Source organism: Eurosta solidaginis, chromosome 5 (genome assembly GCF_040869045.1).
Source record: "Eurosta solidaginis isolate ZX-2024a chromosome 5, ASM4086904v1, whole genome shotgun sequence".
Taxonomy (NCBI): Eukaryota; Metazoa; Arthropoda; class Insecta; order Diptera; family Tephritidae; genus Eurosta; species Eurosta solidaginis.
Genome location: NC_090323.1, coordinates 269,183,435 through 269,204,863, shown reverse-complemented (window position 1 = coordinate 269,204,863; position 21,429 = coordinate 269,183,435). Strand labels below are relative to the sequence as shown.

At 36.5% G+C, this 21,429-nt stretch overlaps 1 pseudogene; it reads right to left on the bottom strand.

The window, feature by feature from the left end:
- Nucleotides 1–204: 204 nt before the first annotated feature.
- Nucleotides 205–298, bottom strand: LOC137234097 (U6 spliceosomal RNA; annotated as a pseudogene).
- Between the last annotated feature and the right edge of the window lie 21,131 nt (nucleotides 299–21,429).

Here is a 21,429-nt window from a genome sequence, read left to right as displayed (position 1 = left end):
TAACTCAATAAGTAGGAGAAAAAAAATTGTTTACAGCAAAAATATAATTTCTGCTTGTCAATAGGCAGCCGCTAGGTTACCCGAATATTTTTATTTTTTTTTTGTTTTTTTTTTTTTAAATAATGGTTAAAGAAATGACTTCATACTTAAGCTAGTGTATTTATTATACTTATAATTATCATGCTCCTCATGTTTATCACCATTGAAAATGTGGTACGCTTCGCGAGATCAGTGTCATTCTTGCTCTGGGGCTATGCTAATATCGTTCCAATTTTAATGTATTTTCCGTTGAAGTAATTGCCACAATATGCTAATCTTCGTGTATTTTCCGTTGAAGTAATTGCCACAATATGCTAATCTTCGTGTATTTTCCGTTGAAGCAATTGCCACAATATGCTAATCTTCGTGTATTTTCCGTTGACGTAATTGCCACAATATGTCAATCTTCGTGTATTTTCCGTTGACGTAATTGCCACAATTTTTATTATTGGTGCCCGACTTTAACACCTTCTCTTTTTTTTTTCTTTTTACAAGGCTTAGGCTGTAATCAGCCAGAAAAATCCTGCCGGCTATGACATTAGGCTCAAAAATCAGCCAGTAGCATCATAGGCAGGATCGCCATGTAGAAAGGTCCCTAACGTAATTAAAACAAAGAAGACTTCACTGCTTGAATTATGAATGTCGAATTGTCTTTATTCAAATAATCCAGCTTATTTATATTAGATTATTCTAAACATATTCTTACATATCTATTTACATTTAAACTTACATACTTACATACATAACTACCTTAAACATACATACATACTACTCGGCACAAAATATGTACCTACATATATGAGCTGCAAATTTATGGGAAATAACAAAAGCTTATTTTTAAAAAAGTTTTTTTTTCGTTAAGTTTATTTACATCTATAGACGTTTACGCTTAAACTTTATATGGACTGCAAAGCGTCAAACTTTAAATACTGCTAAATTTCAATACGCATTATACTCAGATTTAACTGAAATATATGTCTATGTTTCACCTCTACACAAATTCTATGTATCACCTCTTAAAATGGTGCGTATCCACTATTAGTCGCAACTGATTCAGCTATATTTTATTCATTATGGCCACTAGAGGTTTGTGTCTCCGATTTTAGGTACACCCTGTTCTGTAGCTGACTACTGAACCACTGCCGCTAGATGGGTCTCCTAAGCATTATCTAAGCTAGGATAAGCGTTTTTTACGCGCAAACGTAAACGTATACGCTTGTAAAAAAACACGGCTATTATTATAGTAATGAAAAAACTGAAAATAGAACAAAAGGAAAGGTTAGTTTATACATATAATACAATACTCAAATGAAATATAAAATAATTGGAACAAGAATTGCGAAATTTTACAAATTTCTCACACGACTTAGCAATTTTCAACTAACGGCCCGATTCTTAGCGTTACCGGTAAAATAGTACCCAGAACATTATGTAACCGAAAATCGTTACCAGTTGTTTTATTCGCGATTCTGGCCAAAGTGGTAACGCTGTCATCACCGAAAAACTCAACAGTGTCTGTGGTGAAATTTAAAAGTTGGTTTTCTTCGCTTTACCCATGGTGGAACGATACAAGGTGGCTGCATGGGACAGCTGAATATAAACTTTTTTTTATTTAATTTGATATATCAACTTCCGGCGCAGTACGATATTGACATTTTTCCATCGAATTTACAAAAACGAAGTACATGGAATTTTTATTTTTGTTTGTAGGTATGTCACCATGCTGCCACCGTGTATGGTCCCGCCATGGCTTTACCGAAAATGTGTCACTCGTAGATACGATGTTAACGAATAAACGGGACGATGTGTATATACATATGTGCATACATGCACACGTTTTTACATAGCTATATTGTAATATATACTGTGAAAGTACATGGAAACAAATATGTATATCAAGAGGCAACACTACTATTATGTTTACTTATTTGCGCTAACAATTCTTTATTTTTCAGTATCGCCTTTTTCTAAACAACAGCTTTTGTGTGGTTACATCGATGTTACCACCTATTTTAGTGGGTAAACAATTATCCGGCTACTTTCGTGGGCAGAATACCAAAAGGGTACAAAATTTACCACATGAAGAAAGTTGTTACCACATTAGAATCAGGCTGTAAGTCGCATTTTGTACGCCGGGCAAGGGTTGTTGTTATGTTTTGTTCTATTCTAGAAAGCAGTTTCGCCTTTACCGAGTATTTCGTTCTTTTGTGAAAATTGTTGCCTGCTCGCAACGGAAAAGCGTTACGGTGTGGCAGTGCAACTCTGCTAAACCAGCTGATGGCGACAATTTATTTTCGTAACTTCACAAATTTTTAGCGAAGAAAATTGAAATGAAAGAAAAAATTGCTAATAAATTTTTATTATCATTGACAGCGTGATTCTGAAAATCAGCTAATACACGGGGTAGCCCTTTATATTCTTTGCATGCACTATAAATGTTCAAAATTTTATGGGGTAGGAGAAACTCTATTAAGACCTTACCATTTACTTAGGCAACAATTTATTTCAGAAAAGAAAACGCTACAAGTTAAACTTACAGGCCCGTAATCATTGTAGCTAACTAAAAACCTTTTAATTAAAATCTTGCCTAAATTAAAAATGGGATTTAAAATTGTGATGACAGGGTATCCGCATGAAAAAGGCATTGGTTGGCGCTATGAAGATTTTTTTAGAAGTTTTAAAAGTTCACTTGATCTCAGGAATCATAATCCGGTGGCGGATAATTATAATTAAATTTTATTTAAAAGTTATTAGCAAACGTTTAGTAAAAAAATCGCTGTTTTCGATCAACCGTCTATTTAAAATTGAGTGATCACTATGTTAATTGAACATGAACATACTTATGTAAGAAAATTTACGTAATTTCGCCTTTAAAAAATTATTTAAATCTCGCAAGATAAAGGAAAAGGTAGTTAAAGCGGATTTGGGCTCCTTAAAGCAGAGGAATTAGCAAGACGATTCAAGCTGTAGTCATTGCTGCCGTTTGTCGTATCGCTGTAGTCGTATCCCTAACGTAATCAGCTGTTTATCGTTACGACGGTAAACCAAAAACCAATTGGTTGGCTACGATACGGTCACGACCTTAGCGGCACCAATAATTGATTGCATTGATTCTCATAAGGTTGGTCGAATCAGCTGTTTTAAGGTTACCGCTACGAATACCGATAAAGCACCAATGTCTGCAGCTTCACTTATACAATCGTGTTCATGTTGAGTAGTTTTTCCTAATGACCAAGCCTAATTTAAAGGCATGTGACGCCAGAAGGCAGTGTCCAGTCAGAATACCCGTCATGAGTCTACAGTCCTCTCTTTTTAATGGTAGAAGCAACTTTGTTAGTCTAAGGTTGTAAGACCTACACATAATTTTCTACATTTAACGCGGGGCTGCTTGAATCCACGCCTTTCCCGCTTGGTCGATCATGTGCACCTCTCGCCTTCACTTAATCTCGCCCAGTCTAATTGGGACGCCTACGGAGCAAGCTTCAAGGGATGCGCCCTTTTTAGCTAGTTCGTCGGCTTTTTCATTCCCATCTATTCCCATATGCCCTGGGACCCAATCTAGATGTATGCTTCTCCCTGTCCCGATTCTCTCCAGAGACTGCTTACACTCTAACACGCATTTAGATGCTGTGCTATGCGAGATTATTGCCTTAATTGCTGTTTAACTGTCAATATAAAAGTTAACACGGTTGCAGTTACCAATTACAAAAATATAAAATTAAATATTTGTGGAAAAATTGTTTTCAAATTGAATAAAAACAAGTAAAGGTGTCTAAGTTCGGGTGTAACCGAACATTATATACTCAGCGTGAGCTTCAATTGTACATTTCATTTCAGATAAATTACTTTTCTGGCACCGCTCGTTTAAAAAAAATGTCTCCACATTTCCTTTTACAATAAAATTTGATTAGTGAAATATCATCGATTCAAAACTATTTTCTCCTTCTCATTGTGTATAAATTCTTTGTTGCGTATAAATTCTCTGTTTATACACAATGAGAAGGCGTTTTTGCTAGTTCCAACTTTTTTGCATGTGAACACGTCTTGCACTTCACCACACACAATCCAATTTCAATGTTAACCAGTTAACAGCAGAAAATTCTCTGTCAACAGTTTCGACTGGTGTATAAATTCTCTGGATTTTCTCTTAAGATGATTTCTTTGTGGGAATATAGGTATTTAGTAGGATTAATTATATTTAAATTTTATTATTTGCATGTTTTATGATTTAATATGAATTTGAATTTAATTAATATAATTCAGAAATTTTAAAAAAGGTAAAAAAAGCTTAATTTCAATGGTAAATGGAGGGTTGAAAATGGCCTTGTGGCGTTGCAAATTTGTATATGCGGTCAAAGTAGCAGATAAGACAACATGAAAATTATAGCACGTTTGGCGCACCTGTTAAGCACTCGTTTAAGGCTGCGGGTATTTCAGGTTCGAATCTCAATAAAGATTGTTTTATTTTTTTTTTATTGATGGAAAATCCCGTTAACATATCGAATTATGAATTTTCGATAAGCAAAAGCCGAAAAGTCGATGTCATTTTGCTCATTCCAAAAAATTTTCTGGAAAGTGCGGTTGACGCGATCGAGATATTAAAGTTACATGGGTTTAAATATAATTAAATAAATAAATTGCGATGTCGCGCGTACGTAAATGTGTTGCTCGTGGGTGTTTGAACACCGAGAAGGTTTTGCCGGTCTTCCGTTGGCCGGTAAATCCTTCTCAAGACGTGAAGTGGAGGGCGGCTTTGGGCATTGCCCTTGACGCCTATATTCCTAAATGGAATTACTATGTGTGCCGGGCACACTTTACGGAACGGGACCTACGTCATAAAGGCAACCGCCTGAGAGAGGATGCTGTGCCATCATTGACATTGGTAAGTAAAAATAATGGTTTAATTAATGTGTGAAAGTGGTGTAAAAGAGTGTGAAAAAGTGAAAAAGTATATGTATGTTCGTGTGATGTGTGTATTTTCGATACCCAACAGAAAATTCTGTAAATGTTATTGGAAATACCTTCAAGTAAGTTTACAAAATAAATGAAGTATAAACGCTAGTAAATACATTTTAATTTTCTTCACTAATCTTTTTGTAAGCGTTGAGACCGAATGTTTGTTAACGATTTAGTTTTATAAACAAAAATCAAATGTATTGCTCTTTTAAAATTTTATGTAAGCTTAAGGCTCCATTACTGATACTTAGCATAGACTTGACTTGGATTGCGAACTGTCACTTACAGTTCTGTTAAATGAACATTGCATGTTACTGATTACTCAAAACTTAACTTGACTTAGAAGTCTGTTGAATTTTGATTTTCTATGTAAGTTCTAAGTGACGTTTACATTTTGAGATGCCATTTGTTTGTTTCCATATCATTTTGATATTTTGTCATACAAATTGACATTTATTTAAAAATAAATTTCAACGCTGATTATGATGCCAGACTTTATGCGCCAAGTGGAGTATAATCGTGGCTAAGTTGCCAAGTTTACGCCAAGTCAAGTCAAGTCTATGCTAAGTATCAGTAATGGGGGCTTTACATTTTTAAGCTTCTAACGAAATCAGCGTTTTATAAGCTTAATATCTATTTCTGTAAACTTACTTTTTAAAAATATTTTTATATAAATAAATATATTTCTGAAATAAATTTAATTATTATTTTTTTTTAATTTTATTTCTTTGCTGTTTTGTTTTATTATATTGTATCCTTTTATATTCAAGTTTTTTTAATTCATTTTATTATTATTATTTTTTTTCTTATTCCTTTTATTAAATTTTTGGTTTAATTGTTTATGTTGTTTTATGTTTTCTTATACTTTTATTTTCATTTATTTTACTAACATTTTTTTCTGTTTTTAATTTTTATTTTCCAAAGTTTTTTTTTATCAAATATTTTGAACGGCATTTTTTTGTTAAATTTATTGTTTTTTTATAAAATTGTTTTTTATTATTCTATTTTCTAAAGTTTTTTTTTATCAAATATTTTGAGCGGCATTTTTTTTTTTTGTTAAATTTATTGATTTTTTTATACAATTTTTAATTGGAAAAAGCAACTAAATTATATCATTTTCTATATAGATGCTGCGGTTGCTGCCCCGATTGCCAAGGTCGCCGATGAGGAGCCGATGTGCTGTGCAGCCACTTTTCTGCGGTCGTTTCTTCAACTCCAATTGCGGAGTCACGAAAACGGGCCAGAAAATGCTGCATAGGGTCCTGCCCAAAGGACGAAAGCTGTGTCCTTTATTCGTTCCCTAGCGACGGGGCTGCTTTCAATTCGTGGGCGACGGCATGTTGCTTAAATGTCCCTTTTAAAAACAGAAAAACGTTGAGCATTTGCGAACGTCACTTTGACAGCAAATACCTTGCAAAGAATAGAGTCCTGAAGGGTGCTTTTCCCAAATATCATTTGGAAGCAAATGATTTTGGTAGATGTTCAGGCATTTCGGTGAATTCCGAAAATCCAAACGAAATGCCTGAAGGCACATTTGTATTGCCGGATTAAAGACCTGACATTACCCTTCAGGAATTTGAAAACTTTTCTGACTTCTGGGCCAAGCGCGGGCACGGGCATTCGTCTGAGTTGGTAGGAGGTGACGTAGACATTTTTCGACATCCTGAACTTATGGCGAAAGTTTTTCAGATGTATCTGAAAAAAGACGTACAAAGTTACAAACGCACTTTAGAGTTAGAAAACGAAGTTCAGGATTTGAAAAAAGTACTTGAAACGGCTATTATACCTTCAGAAAACGCTAGTGCCGACGCTTTTACATTCGCAAGAATGATAGTCGACACAACGTTTTCATATCCAAATGCAGAAAGTAAGACCTTGACACAAAATATTAATTATATGTCCACAAAGACCTACAACTTCCTCCGCGACGACTTAAATTTTGCATTGCCTCACAAAAAAACTCTTCTGTCGTGGCGACCAATAAAATATGTAGTACCAGGCATTGATAGTAACATTATTTCCAATTTGAAGACTGTTGTACGCGGGATGTCTGCAGAAGAAAAACTGTGTGAAATACTTTTTGCCGAAACTCCGATCAAAAAGGATCTCGTATACAACAGAATAAAAGACAGAGATCTAATTGATGGTTTTGGTGACCTTGCCAAAAATAGAAGCAGCAAGTTGCAGACAAGAGCTGCTTCTTCATGGTCAAAGGCATAACTTCTCATTGGAAGTTTGTTTTATCTTATATTACTACTAAAAATTGTCTAAAGGTAGAAGAGTTGCAAGAAATTTTATTTGAAAACATTCAAGCGGTTGAGGATGTAGGTCTAAGTCTTAAAGCAGTAATATGTGACCAGGAAGGCACGAATGTTTCAGTATACGAAAGTCTGAATGTCACCAAGGGTCATCCATTTATTCTAGTAAAACGAAAAAAATTCATTGCATGTATGACTATTACCATCCGTACGAAATAATTTACACAAGTATAATATCGTTACTAGAAACGGATTAGCCAGCTTCAACGTCATTCAGAAGCTATATGAGCTAGACAAAAAAAATATCAATTTTAAAATATGCCCAAAGCTAACTGCTGTCCTTAGTAATTCCGTTGCAGCTGGCATTGACATGGAAGTAAGGCTTTTTTTCGGATGATTCGTTCGTTTTGAATCATGCCCTACCAACTCAGATTTTCGTACAACGAATGAACGACATTTTCGATGAGCTTAATTGCAAGAAAATTTCAGATAATACCCTCTTTAAATGGCCTACGAATAGGAAAAACAATTTGAAAGTACAAAGATTGATGCAGCACGTCAAATATCTTGAGAAAATTGTAAATCCCAATAGTTATGTGCTATGCTTAGAGGGATTAATTTTGACCATTAAAGCTATGATAAGTTTATCTACCGATATTTTTAAGGATCACCCGGAGGTTGAATACACATTGTTGGGTAAACTGAATCAAGATGCGCTTGAAAACTTTTTTGATAATATTCGAGCTAATCAGGGCATCAAAACTTGTGCATCTGCGCATGATATCCAATATACAGTTCCTCGTTTGGTAACAATGCGCATTTTGAAATATAGATTCGATAACAAAAACAAATGTAGTAACTGTGAAGACGATGAAGACTTGGAGTTAGAATGGAATAAACTTCAAGAAGACGCTGGTGATGAACTATTTCAGCTAATGCACAAGGTGTTTTGACCGAAGTCGCTGATGCAGTGGTTCAAGCTGATGAGTCAAAAGAGCTTGATGAAGAAAGCCTTCCTGAAGATGAAGAGGACTTCCTGCTTATGAAAAGGAAGAGGCATATCCTCTTAGTATCATACCAGCGTTAGACAATTCTTTCCCACTGACATTAGAAGATAAGGAAGAAGTTATTCCAGGCGAAATTCAAGTTCAGAGGTACTACACATGAAATACCATTTGTAATACTTTGTTTAACAAACTGAACTGCGATAATTGTTCCAAAGCTACGGTGAAACCATATTTCGACTTGAACTCCGATTCGGAAGCTCTTATTCGGTCAAAAAATTATAAAGGGAATGAGAGATTATTCTTAGTGAATCCAAGCGATGATGTATTCGAAGTATGTCATTGCCAAATTTTCTGGTATAAACAGATATTTAGCCAGAGATCTCATTACCCTTGTTTAAACAAAAATATAGTTGGCGTTTTGACCAGTTTGACCGAAAATGAGTTTTCAAATTGGGTTTTGGAAGCTGGGTCTTGTTTAGAGCACCGTAAGCAACTATTAGACGCATTAGTTGTTGGTTTATTATTGAAAAATGCGAGATGGTTGGCTAGAGATGACTTGATTGCTGCTCGAGAGCACCGTAAAAGCAAAAAAATAAAAACGACCCAATGCTCAACCTAGGCAAATTTCCAATTTAGGGACGATTTAGCTCATCCATAGCCAAACGTAATTGATAGTAGTAGTTTCTAGGGACAATCGGATAGTAAGTAAAATGTATATTTAATAGTTTAATGTAAATACTGATACAGTTTTTTTTCTTTTCAGATCATTTTCTTAACACACGTATATTTCGTAGATGTAGATTTAAATATATAAATATATTTCATAGATGTAGATATAAATATGTAAATAAATTTCGTAGATTTAGATGTAAATAAATTCCGTAGATTTAGATGTAAATAAATTTCGTAGATTTAAATGTAAATATGTTTCGTATATTTAGTGTGTATAAAAAATGAACTTTTATTTATTTAATTTATGTTAATAAAATTAACTTTTAAAAACTGATTAATACTAAGAACTATTTTCTTTTTTCAGCTAACACGAGCCTAGAAGAGTTGGTGTCAGGTGAAAATGATGTATTCTTCATTGATACATCGTCTGAGAGTTCGCTATTACGTGGTAGGCGAACTCGCAAATCGTGTTGGCTTCTAAAAAAACATTTGACACACGAGCCTAGGTTTTCAAAATCAATTATATTAGTCGTTTTTGTAAACCAGGTGAAAAAAGCAGAGAATATGCACTTTTGCTTCTCTGAGAAATGATTTAATCTTAATTGATTATATCCTGAGAGAATTCGCCATTAAGAGTCTGGCAACTTCGTAAACCGTATAAAATACCAATTTTCATTAAACTGATTAAATATTTTTAATCAATTGATATTAGAGAAAAATTGTAAGGTTTACAAACGGCGATGACTACTAGGACATGTTTCCGACCTAGTAACCATCGCCGTTTGTAAACTTTGCAATTTTTCTCTAATATCAATAACAAAACCATTGTATAAAGCAATATGAGCAAAGCTCGCTAATTAAATACATATTTTTAATTAAATTTTCCTTTTTTTCTTTTCAGATTTTTAATAATTCTTTTTTTTTCTTCAGCTTTTTTATTAATTATTCTTTTTTTCATAGGTTTTTAAATAAATATTATTACATCCCTTTTCTAATTGTTTTGTGTCTTATTTTCTCTTTTCGTTTTAGGTCTTTCAATATTTTTTTTCCTTTTTTTTCGTTTCATGCTTGTTTGAATTATTTTTGTTAAGCATATGTAAATAAAATATAAATAAAAATATAAATGTATGAAAAAATTAAGTTTTGTTAATTATATTTATTAAGTGTGGATTTTTTGCTGTAATTTGAAATAATATTTCAAGTATACAGTTTTATAGCCATTTTTAATCTACCCAAAGTGCTCAAAGATGCAAATGTCGAGTTCCTAAAAAATTCCGCCGATTTTTGGTAATTTTTCCCCTTTTTGACTAAACTATTGGAAACATTTTTAAAATTGCGATTTCGGGCGTACGTAAATGTGTTGCTCGTGGGTGTTTAAACACCGAGAAGGTTTTGCCGGTCTTCCGTTGGCCGGCAAAGCCTTCTCAAGACATGAAGTGGAGGGCGGCTTTGGGCATTGCCCTTGACGCCCATATTCCGAAATGGAATTCATATGTGTGCCGGGCACACTTTACGGAACGGGACCTACATTGTAAAGGCAACCGCCTGAGGGAGGATGCTGTGCCATACATTGACATTGGTAAGTAAAAATAATGGTTTAAATAATGTGTGTAAGTGGTGTAAAAGAGTGTGAAAAAGTATATGTATGTGCGTGTGATGTGTGTATTTTCGATACCCAACAGAAATTTCTGTAAATGTTTTTGGAAATAGCTTTATGTAAGTTTATAAAATAAGCGAAGTATAAACGCTTTCAATAGTAAATAAATTTTAATTTTTTTCAATAATCTTTTTGCACCATGTTAAGTTAATATGAATTTGGGGAATAATGGTGAAGTGCAAGACGTTTCACGTGCAAATGGATCATCACCAGTGGATGCCAAAAAAACTTCTTCTCATTGTGTACAAATTCTCTGAAAATACATCATACAATTCACCATAAACGTCACACCCAACTGATGTAAATTCGGTACGCCTTGCGATTCACCATGTTTCCCCAAATGATGCCAATTCCGTACGTGTTGCTTTTCACCATGATCCCTGGTGCGAAAGCCAGAAGAGGAAGACCCACCCATTCTTTCAAAATTTAGCTAAGTTCACAACCGGATATGGAATTCAACTGCGGAATTGAAGGTTAGAGTTATTTCAGTTCACCAACGCCCACAGCTGGAACAACAAGCGATAACAGCCAAAGTCATTTTTAAGTAAATGCAATTTTTAAAAGAGCAATTTGGCTGTTCGTACGAAAAAATCTTTCGAAAGAACTTAAATGGGAATTACAAACGAGAATCAGAATCTACGAATAATGCTAGTTTTGATCTCTTTATATGGGTTGAACTGATCACTTTTGACTTTTGATTTGATGAAGCATGTCCTATGGTGAGACAATTTTACCCATTTCGCGACAACTTTGTATTATTATTTCTTGAACTCCACTTCATCAATTGAAGACAGCCTAATCCAAACTATACCCTTCAGAAAATAATTATTAACCATTTCTTTAGAGATTGGCCACGTCATTTTTTGCAGGGATCAAATGCGGAAATACACTCATATTTAGTACAGTTTGTACTCAATAATATTGTTGTAATATTCGGACAAAAAAAATCATTTATCACCAACTAACGACCATCAAATATTTGTATATCGAATAATTTGCAATAATTTTATACCACCGACCATCGACTACTTATTTATGTAGACGTCCATTATTTTAGCATAAAATCAACCCAAAAAAACATTTTACTAAATTCGGGAGAACTTTGCCACAATAAAAACGGAATGTTGATATACGTTTATGATTGCTATAAAATCCAATAAAAATATTGTATATCAAATTAATTCGCTACCCCAAAAATGGTCAACGAATGCGCCTCCCTACATGCACACTCCTACAGCTCCACCATCCAGCACATGCACGCATACATTCAAATGTACATACTGCGAGATTTAATGCAATCAAAGAGCCACCAACCAAAAAGGGAGACATCATTCAGTTGCAGGAACTCTGAGGAAGCGAGATGCATGGAAAGGCCACAAATTGAATGACAGTCAAACTTTATTGGAAACAAAACAGCAAATTTCTTCGCCATAAAGTCACAATTGCGAAACGCCGCCAACAAGATGTTGCAGTGCTTGGTATAATTTCCACTTTATGCCATCAAGTCATCATCATCCTGCGCTGAACGAAGCAAAATGCACAGAGGAGGGAGCAGAAATTATTGAATGCGAATTCGAAAAGTTTTTATTGGGCCATGAAAAAAAAATATCGTCAACAAATAAATAACCTGTGCAACGTACTGGAAAAATATGGAGAACCACCGTCGTCAGACCGTCTACTCAGTCAACCAAGCAGAGTCAAATTACATAACAGTCGTGAAGCGTTTAGCAGCTAATCGAGTGGGTGGTTGGTTGCCAGTGGGTAAATGAGAGCAGGAATGTAAGAGAATTCGTCAGGTTTGTATGTATATTTACATATGTGTGTGTGTATTTGTTAGTATTTTGGCATTGGTTCGTTTCAATATTGAGTGGCGTCAGCTTGTTGCCCACTTAGAATATTTTAACGCATTTCTTTTGCGTTGGTAGAATTTCTTATGAATTATACAAGCATATTAAATTCATACATACATACACACACATACAGATGTAAGCTGTAATCTTGCATACATGCTTTCATATACACCTTGTAGGGAAAAGAAAAGTACTGATTCAATGACCTTGCTGCTAGTTAAACAAATTGTGGCTGTTCGAATAAATTTGATATCCTTATAGGTAAAAGCTTTGGAAATTTTCGAAATTTTTCTATTGTAGGTTAAACCTTGGTTATAAATTCAGGCTTCTGAATTGTGACTCGGTGTGGAAAGTAAACTCGAGTAGATTTGCGGGTGCTGTTGTCATTAACAATTGGAAAGAAGTTACGGTTTAGCAGCAAGAGCGTAGCGATTCAGCGGTAGTCAACCCAACCTACTAGTGCAGAATCCTGTTTATTAATCAGGCGAGGCGAGGCGAGGAGAGGAGGGGGTTCAGCATGGAGAGATGTTTAGGCTAGTATTTTATTGGTGCTATTGCGAAAGATACCGAATCAATATCTGGAAAAAACCAGCAACAAGAAGAAGAACGGTCATACGCTTCTTCAGATAGTATTTACAAGTGTTGCTGGTGGGTAATGGATCGAACATAGAATGAGACCATGTGAAAGTGCAATTCTGTCAAGAGTGTTCTGGAAACTTCGATAAATTTAATGTCTTTCAATCAAAAGCCGTTGTAAGTAAGGATGTTTTGGATGGAATTTTATATTTACTGGGGCAGCCAAGGGACTATGAGGACGCCGATCTCCACTTACTCCATTTATTTTAGGTTATTACTTGAGCCTTGTGGTTATTACAATATCCTGGGTAACCCGCAAGCACATATCTTATCAACAGGGCTGAAGGAAGTTTGAGGTACCACTGCTTAGCTGGAATTTGCTTTTAAAAACCGCTGAGCAAACGGTGACCGACTAACATATCCGCAAGGTAGCGAGATCCTTATGATCGGAAGTAGATTGCAGGCGCTCTGCTGTAAGTTTTGGTTTCGGATGGTAGTAAATGCTGTGTATCTGCTGTGTAACGTATTGCAAAACTTCAACTGCCGTAGCCTAATGAAGGGTGACAATATGAGGATCCATCGAGACACTTCTTGCTCATCTTTATCTGGTTTGTATGGCTGTTTCTACAACTACGTGAAGTAATTGGTCTCAGTTTCGTCACCTTTCCGAAGAATTTGTCTAAGTTGGAGATCACGGAGCTAACACTTATCCTAACATAACCCAACAAGGACAAATCTATACCAACATCTTTTTTAGATCGTCGTTTTTTGATTAATTATACTAGACAAACTTTTTACAAAAACATGTTTTATGTGTCAATCAATGATATCCTGAATGAAATACCTAGATAACTAGAGATCCCGTACAATTAAGTTAGTTTCAATTCAAGCTCAATGTATTGATGGTTATGGATGGACGCGATGAGGGCCATTGCTCAATTCGTTACAAAATTAACTTTGCATAGCTTCCCGAAAATGGCTGTTTTGATTTTCTGGCTAATATCCCAATAATTCCTATTAGGCCTAAGCTGACTTGATGTGTATTTGCATGTATGTATGCAAATGTATGCGTGACCCCATAACAATAATCTTGCTCAAGCCGAAGCATTCACTCCCTCCACAATGAACACAAACGCACAATCTGCTCCTAATAATAGATATTTTTTTTTATTACATCCGGTTTCAAGATATTTCAATTTCTTCGGCCGGGCGTTGTTTTCGTTGACGTTAAGCATAAGGTGCAGTTGGTGGATGGTGGTGACTTAAATGGATAAATGGTTGGCCTATCGAAAAAATCTTATAATCACCTCACGCACTTCTCCTTATTATGAGGCGAATTAAGATGTCTGCATTGAATGGAGCAAGAAAAATTGTAGCTCAGCGGCGCGCTTCTGCATCTCATTTACGTATTTAGGTATTCGACTTACTATAACTTTTCCATAAGAAATAAAGGCAGATGCACGATTTGTGTGGATGTATGAATGTATCAGCTGACATATTCAAATAATTTGTGAAAATTGTTATTGAAATTGCTGGCCATCGAAGTCAGCTAACCAATCAACTCCTCATTTGGTGGTTCCGTAAAAACAAAAATGGCTAAAATGTTTTCGATATTGGTTGGAGAACGTAGCTGACGCTGCAGCAAAGTTTTATTATTATTTTATATTTTGATTATTACTTAAATGTCTTATTATTGGTGAACAAATTAAATACAATTAACTCAATTCTGGGTCAAAAAAGGCGCGCCAGTCATCCGCCTCTTTCGATAACTAATACCACTAACAAACGCCAGGCCATTTCTGTCCTTCCTCAGGGAGATTGCCGATGCCCTCTCTTTTGCTACCACTGGTGGGTATGAATAGAAATACCTTCAAAGCCTTCGAGGCCTATAACTTCGCATGTATGTGACATTAATGTTGTTTACCAGATAAAACTTACTCTCGATTGTTCCAAGGGTCTTCTCATCTGATGTCATCGTCTATGCCTCTGCACCTTTACTTTCGAATTGCCTACACGCTCTTGTAATAGATGGCGTCCTTGTGATTTAGTTCCATTTCAATTTTGAGGAATTGCATAATAACAGAGAGTCGCTTAATTTAAACCCTCATCTGGTCTTGAACTGCTCGAAAAGATATGTAAAAATCCTGATGGAGTTATAGATCAATCAATGCATTTTGGCATAAGCCTATGAGTTTTGTCGGGAAACCAAAGTTACAGCGAAGAAAAAGATAATGCGTTTCCATTTTCGTTTTATGTAGCTTGTCACTAGCAAATATATAGTTGTTGTTGTTTGAGAATTGCAAATATATAGTTGAAGGTGTCCTTACCAGGTTTGAAGCCACAATTAGCTTGCTGATCAGTAATATTGCTGATAACGTACTGATTCCACGACAGTCGGGGAGCTTACGATATCGCCTTTTATTTAGTTTTCGTGGGCAAATTTCTATTCCCACTGGGAGCCATGGATCCGCCAAATCATATTTTGCATACAACTTGGTGTACGCTTTCAATAAAATTTTTCTATTTATGGTTAAACAGACAGGTGGGCAACTCGTAATTTTCAGGTGCCGTACTGTTTTAGAGCCGGAATATTCAAAGTCTCTCTTCATTACAGCTGAGCCATATTTATCGAATAAACACTCTTGTCCACAAAATGCTACTTTGGACTGAGCAGGCAATTGAAAAGTAAAGTGCTCTCTTGGCAAAGGAAGATCATCAGCATGATGATCATGCCCCCAGAGGGATAGGGGGTCAGAATACACCCGCGGTAGGTATGCCTGTCGTAAGCGACTAAAATACCAGATTCAAGGGGCTGTGTAGCGCAACCCTTTCATGTTGCCAGCGCAATATATAGCTTCTCCAAACCCAATTGTCAACCTGACCTATCCGCGGCGAATCCTGTTTCACTAACAGACGAGGCTCTGGCGACCCTAAGCTCCTCATGGAACTGAAGGTTAAATGTGGCTATATAAATCGTTCCCGATATGGTCGGGCTAGCACCTTAATGGTGCTGTGTTGCCGGAGCACACCGGAGATGTATCCGGCAAAGGACCATCACATCGACAACACTCCCCAAAGCCTTCGGGGAGAAACATCGCTACAACAACAACAACAAGAGGAAGATCATGCTGTATAAGTCACCCATACTATATGGTGCATGGACTATGACAACATCATATGAAGCGGCTCTAGAATTATTCGAGAGAAAAGTTCTTCGAGAGAGAGTCTTTACACATCGGCAAAATAAGTATCGCAAAAGATTTAATGATGAGCTGTGCCAGCTTTACAGACACCAATGGACCAGCGGTTTGAAACACAGCTGAGCTGAGAATTATGTTATGCTGCGATTGAAAGATGATGGCTCTGGCGAAAAAAGTAGTCTTATCGGAGCCCTGGAAGGATCAGGTAGAAAACGAATCAAATACCATTAATGAGACCAATTGTCGCCAGTTAGCCTAACAGGGAAGCGACTGGCGCACTTAATTGAATGGTCGTAACTATTTAAACAATTAAACAGCAATTAAGTCAGTTTGTAAGATAAATTAAGAAGTATACATAAACAAATTTAGATCCTTACTTAAAAACTGTTAACATTATTTTTAAAATTAGCATCATATATCATAAAAATATACATGGATTTTTTAACTCAAGGTACGTTGCAAAGCTTGTAAGCCATCTGTGCGATCTAAAAGATGCTGGCAGAAAAACTGGACCGATGGAAAAAGTTGTTGAGTTTTTCTATTCTCTCTAACACAATCTTGCTTAGCCTGATTTTGACACTTCGCAAAACGGGATGAGCTTGATAGAATATAAGAGGCTGTGCACTGTACTTGAATATAAAAATGCATCCACTGAACAGTCCGAATGCCATAGAGTGGAACAAACTAAAGGTGACCAAAGTAAAAATGTCAAAGGACTAAGCTATTATATTTCAACTATATAAACGAGCATAATGTGATGCATTTCAAAGGTTGGGTTGCTTTACATTACATCGATACAAACTTTAACGAAGTAATGATTTATTTATCTGAAAAACAAAAATCATTTTCTTAATGATTCTGATGCGCCAACTTTGAAACCCAAAATAAATTTTTATGCTTATTTAAGAGCCAATTCGAGTTCTTAGTTAAGTTGACTACAATAACAAACCAAGCTGATATGGAACTAACGATATATCGAATAATTGTTGTAGTTCCTAATGATAAAACTAATTTGATTCAAAGCGATTACCAAATGATGTTTCCACCCTCGGTCATTGAGGCATCTGCTGCTGACACTTTCAATAATTTCCATTTATATCAAATGTAGAAAAAGTGAAGTTTCGACTTGATTGCGCTGGGTTTTATTTTGAATGTTAACATAATTAATTTTAAAAGGGGAATGAAAAGATATTTAAAGAAGCATAGAAATGGAAGGTAATGACCAGTGAAATGATGAAATTGCATAAATAAAAAAAAATATGTTTTTATGTAGTAGTAGCGGCTTATCAAGATTTTTAAAAATGACATTTCCATACTATGTATTATGAGAGCTTTATAATGCGGCCGTCGTGGTGTGGTGCTACGTGCTCTACCTACCATAACGAAGGTCCTGGGTTCAACTCCCAGGCAAAGTAATATCAAAAATTTTTCTAAGTTGGCGTAAGAACGTGTAGGTAGGTCCCGTCCCGTCAATTTGTTGGAAAAATTAAAATTCGCGTCGTGCGAATTGAAAGGCAATCTCTTCGGAGGTTATCGTGCCTCACATATATGTATATATACATAAATTATAATTCTATTTTATTTCTTATGAGTAGTCTTTAAATTCATTTTCAATAATAACGGTCCATTTTATGAGTTTCATTAAAAGCGCATTAACACCTCATGCCATTTTCACTTTTATAGGAACTTCGGAGGGAATGGTCCTGTTAATGTGTCAGGTGTTAGGAAACATTTGGTGTTTTCTTTTACTTGAATAACCATAATTTTAGTTATTTCTTAACGCATTTGTCCTATGTAAGCATAAAAAAAATAATGTACCGAATATCAAATCTGAAAATTGTACTATGCGAGTGTGTGCATTAGGGTGTGACTTTTAGGAAATACTTTTTGCTTGCTAGATTGGAAAATCAATCAAGGTATTGCACAGAATGATATATAATGCAAAAAGTATGAAAAAAGAAAAAAAGCAGTAATATAAAAAACAAAAAAATTTGGAAAATTTTTGTACCGAATTTACTTGGCGAATAAGGCTAGCATCCAATATATCAATATTGTATTAAATGAGTGTTCTCTTATCATTATACGACACCCGTAATAGTTCATGGATGAGCACGTTCTGCGTGTCTGTTCTCTGGTGACGGGACTGACTTCCGAAATATTTGTCACATATCCCTATTAACCCCTTCACAAAATAAATGGTGTTGTAAAGATACATAAGACCGGTGAATCACTACTACAACAAAAGCCGGTGAATTTAAGATATTCCACACAAGCAGTCCTAGCAACTATGAATTACAATGCTAAATTGATGTCCGGTTGGCACCTTACTGGCGTGGATAGCCCCATTACATTCTGGGACGTTTTGAAGATCATTATTAACAGTCCTTTTAACTATTGTTAACACGTCGTCTAGACATAAAAACATAGCAGCTCTTATGGATTAAAAATAAAATAAAACTGCATAATTTTGATTAATTCGGCAGTAGAGGGACCCATATGGTACCCTTTCCCTTGCACTTTAAAAATTGGAACGAGGTCTCACATTATCACTTCAATACTCCCAAAAGATGTCATCTGAGATGCAAAGCACGTATGTATATGCCGAAAAAATTTGTACTTTTTGGATGATCATTAATTGAAGGCAATTTGTAAGGATTCGGGAGGCTGTAAAATATTATCCATTGATCAAAAGAAACACATGAAAAACAAAGCAAAACAAGCACATCTAACAATGTGGATCAAATGCATTTGCATATTACAAAAGCTAAATCATTTGAACTCGACATTCAGTTTACCTCTTTTGTTTTCGCCATGGTTAAGTTTTAAAAAATTTCACCACGAAATGTGATAGCCCCGAATCGCCCTTTCTGTTTCAATTTTGCTATGTAGCTTGTACATACTTAAACAGGTGTAAAGCGCGTAATGTATGTGAAATCAACAACACACACGGCAACCAAATTTGTTAGCCCAGTAAACGAGGAGCAGTTGATTTACGACTCGCAAAATCACACTTCATGCCGCAACAGCACTGAATTTTTGTTTTTTCATAACAGTGCTGTGCGTACTGTAAAAAACTTTAAAACTTAATTCTTAAATATTTCAGAAATAGATGGTGTATTTTTTATTTTAAGTAGCTATCTTTGTAGACTAAAATAAAAGAATTTATTTAAAGAAATTCGCTGCCGAATACCTTCAGTAGTGTACGAGATTATCTTTTTCCGAAATTTAATCCACTGCTTTATAATATGCATCGGTATAGATCCAGAACATACTATGTATGTGTATTTGAATATATGGAATGGATTTTATAGGCAAAGTTCACTTAGTGCACGATGAATATTTGTTGTTAGTGCGAATCGGGATCACCCTAGCTTAAATGCATTGAAAGCATTTCTTTAAGCAATTGCGTATATCAAAGGTTTTCTTAAAGAAAAATTCAAGAACATCCAAGAGTCTATAACCTTAATAACATTATCTCTTCAACGAAAAATAAAATCTCCAAAAAGGTATTAGGTATAGGATAGGATAGGTTAGGTGGTAGCTGCCCTGATAAGGATAGCTCACTTGGACAACACGAAGGTCCGTTGTGATACCACATACACCAAAAATAACGGTGACCTAGATCCAGCTACTTAGAGAATCGTTGGGTAGCAACGATAAAGCTCCGAATGATACCGATCTCAACTTTGGATATATCCTCGGGAGATCCAAGTGAGTCGCGACCGAAGTACTTTCGCCTAATTCTGGCAAAAGCTGGACAATCAAGCATAAAGTGATTTGGTGATTCCCCCTCATCATCCTCCATACAGCTGCAGCAGGATGGAGTTTCCAGTATATTGAGACGTACCGCATGGATACCCATGGGACAGTGCCCTGTCAAAACCCCAATGACCATTGATAGGTGAGCCTTAGTGAACGCAATTATTTCAGCAGACCTCCTGCCATCCACTTTCGGCCAGAAAGATCTTGCTACCCTGCAAGACGTGGTATCCGCCCAACGTTTGCTGAGCTGATTCGAGGCCCAGCTATGGAGGAGCAATCCACAGGTGGCCAGCGGGATCCCGAAGTCCCTACAGCCATCTTCATCCGGTTCAGTTGTACCGATGCGGGCTAAGAGATCCGCTTGACAGTTACCCGGGATATCACTATGGCCCGGGACCCAGATAATCTTAATTGTAAAATAATTCGATGCAATCGCAAGCGAGGTCAGGCACTCCCAGACCACCCTCGATCGCACTGTAGTTGAGCTCAAGGCCTTGATAGCCGATTGGCTATCAGAGTAGATGTTAAATTCCCTAACCGTGGTAGCACTGGATAGCATTCCATCCACCGCATCCTTAATCGCAGCAATTTCCGCTTGGAATACACTGCAGTGATCAGCCAACTTAAACTTGCGGCTTAAATTTAGCTCTTGACAAAAGACCCCCCCCACCAACCTTTCCATCCAGCTTTGACCCATCCGTGAACAAGTTAACCGGTCCCATGCCCCAGATAATTCCTCTTCCCCAATCCTCTCTCTCTGGAATAACTGGGGTGAAGGTTGTATAGGGAGCTGTTATCGGCATACAGTAGTCCGTTCTGTCCGGGATGAAGTCGAAACTGGTAAGAAGGCTAGAGTGTCCGCGGTCAGAAAGTCTATATCCCATATCACGAAGCCTGACCAACGACCTTGCCGCGGCCGCCTTTCCCGCAATATCTACTGGGTATATGTTCAGCATGACGTTCAGTGCCAAGGTAGGCGTTGTTCTGAGAGCGCCACTGATACCGATCAGCGCCGTCCGTTGCACTGACACTAACATTTTGGAGGTGCTCGCCGTGTCCAGTGCTTTCCACCAGACCAGCACCCCATATAGCAGAATCGGTTTGACCACCATCTCATAAAGCCAGTGTACTATTCTTGGCGAGAGTCCCCATCTCTTTCAAATAGCTCCTCTGCAGCAGTACAAGGCAATGGCGGCCTTCCTGGCCCGATCTTCCACATTGGGTCTCCAGGACAGTTTCTTGTCCAAAACAATCCCCAAATATTTAACCCTATCAGAAAGTACCAACGGTACCCCTCCAATCGAGGGAGTTCTGAAATCGGGCACCTTATATCTTCTTGTGAAAAGGACCAATTCCGTTTTTCCCGGGTTGACCGCCAATCCACATGATTCAGCCCACCTAGCCACAGTATCCAGGTAGCCCTGAAGAACATCGCGCAGGGCGCCCAGAAAT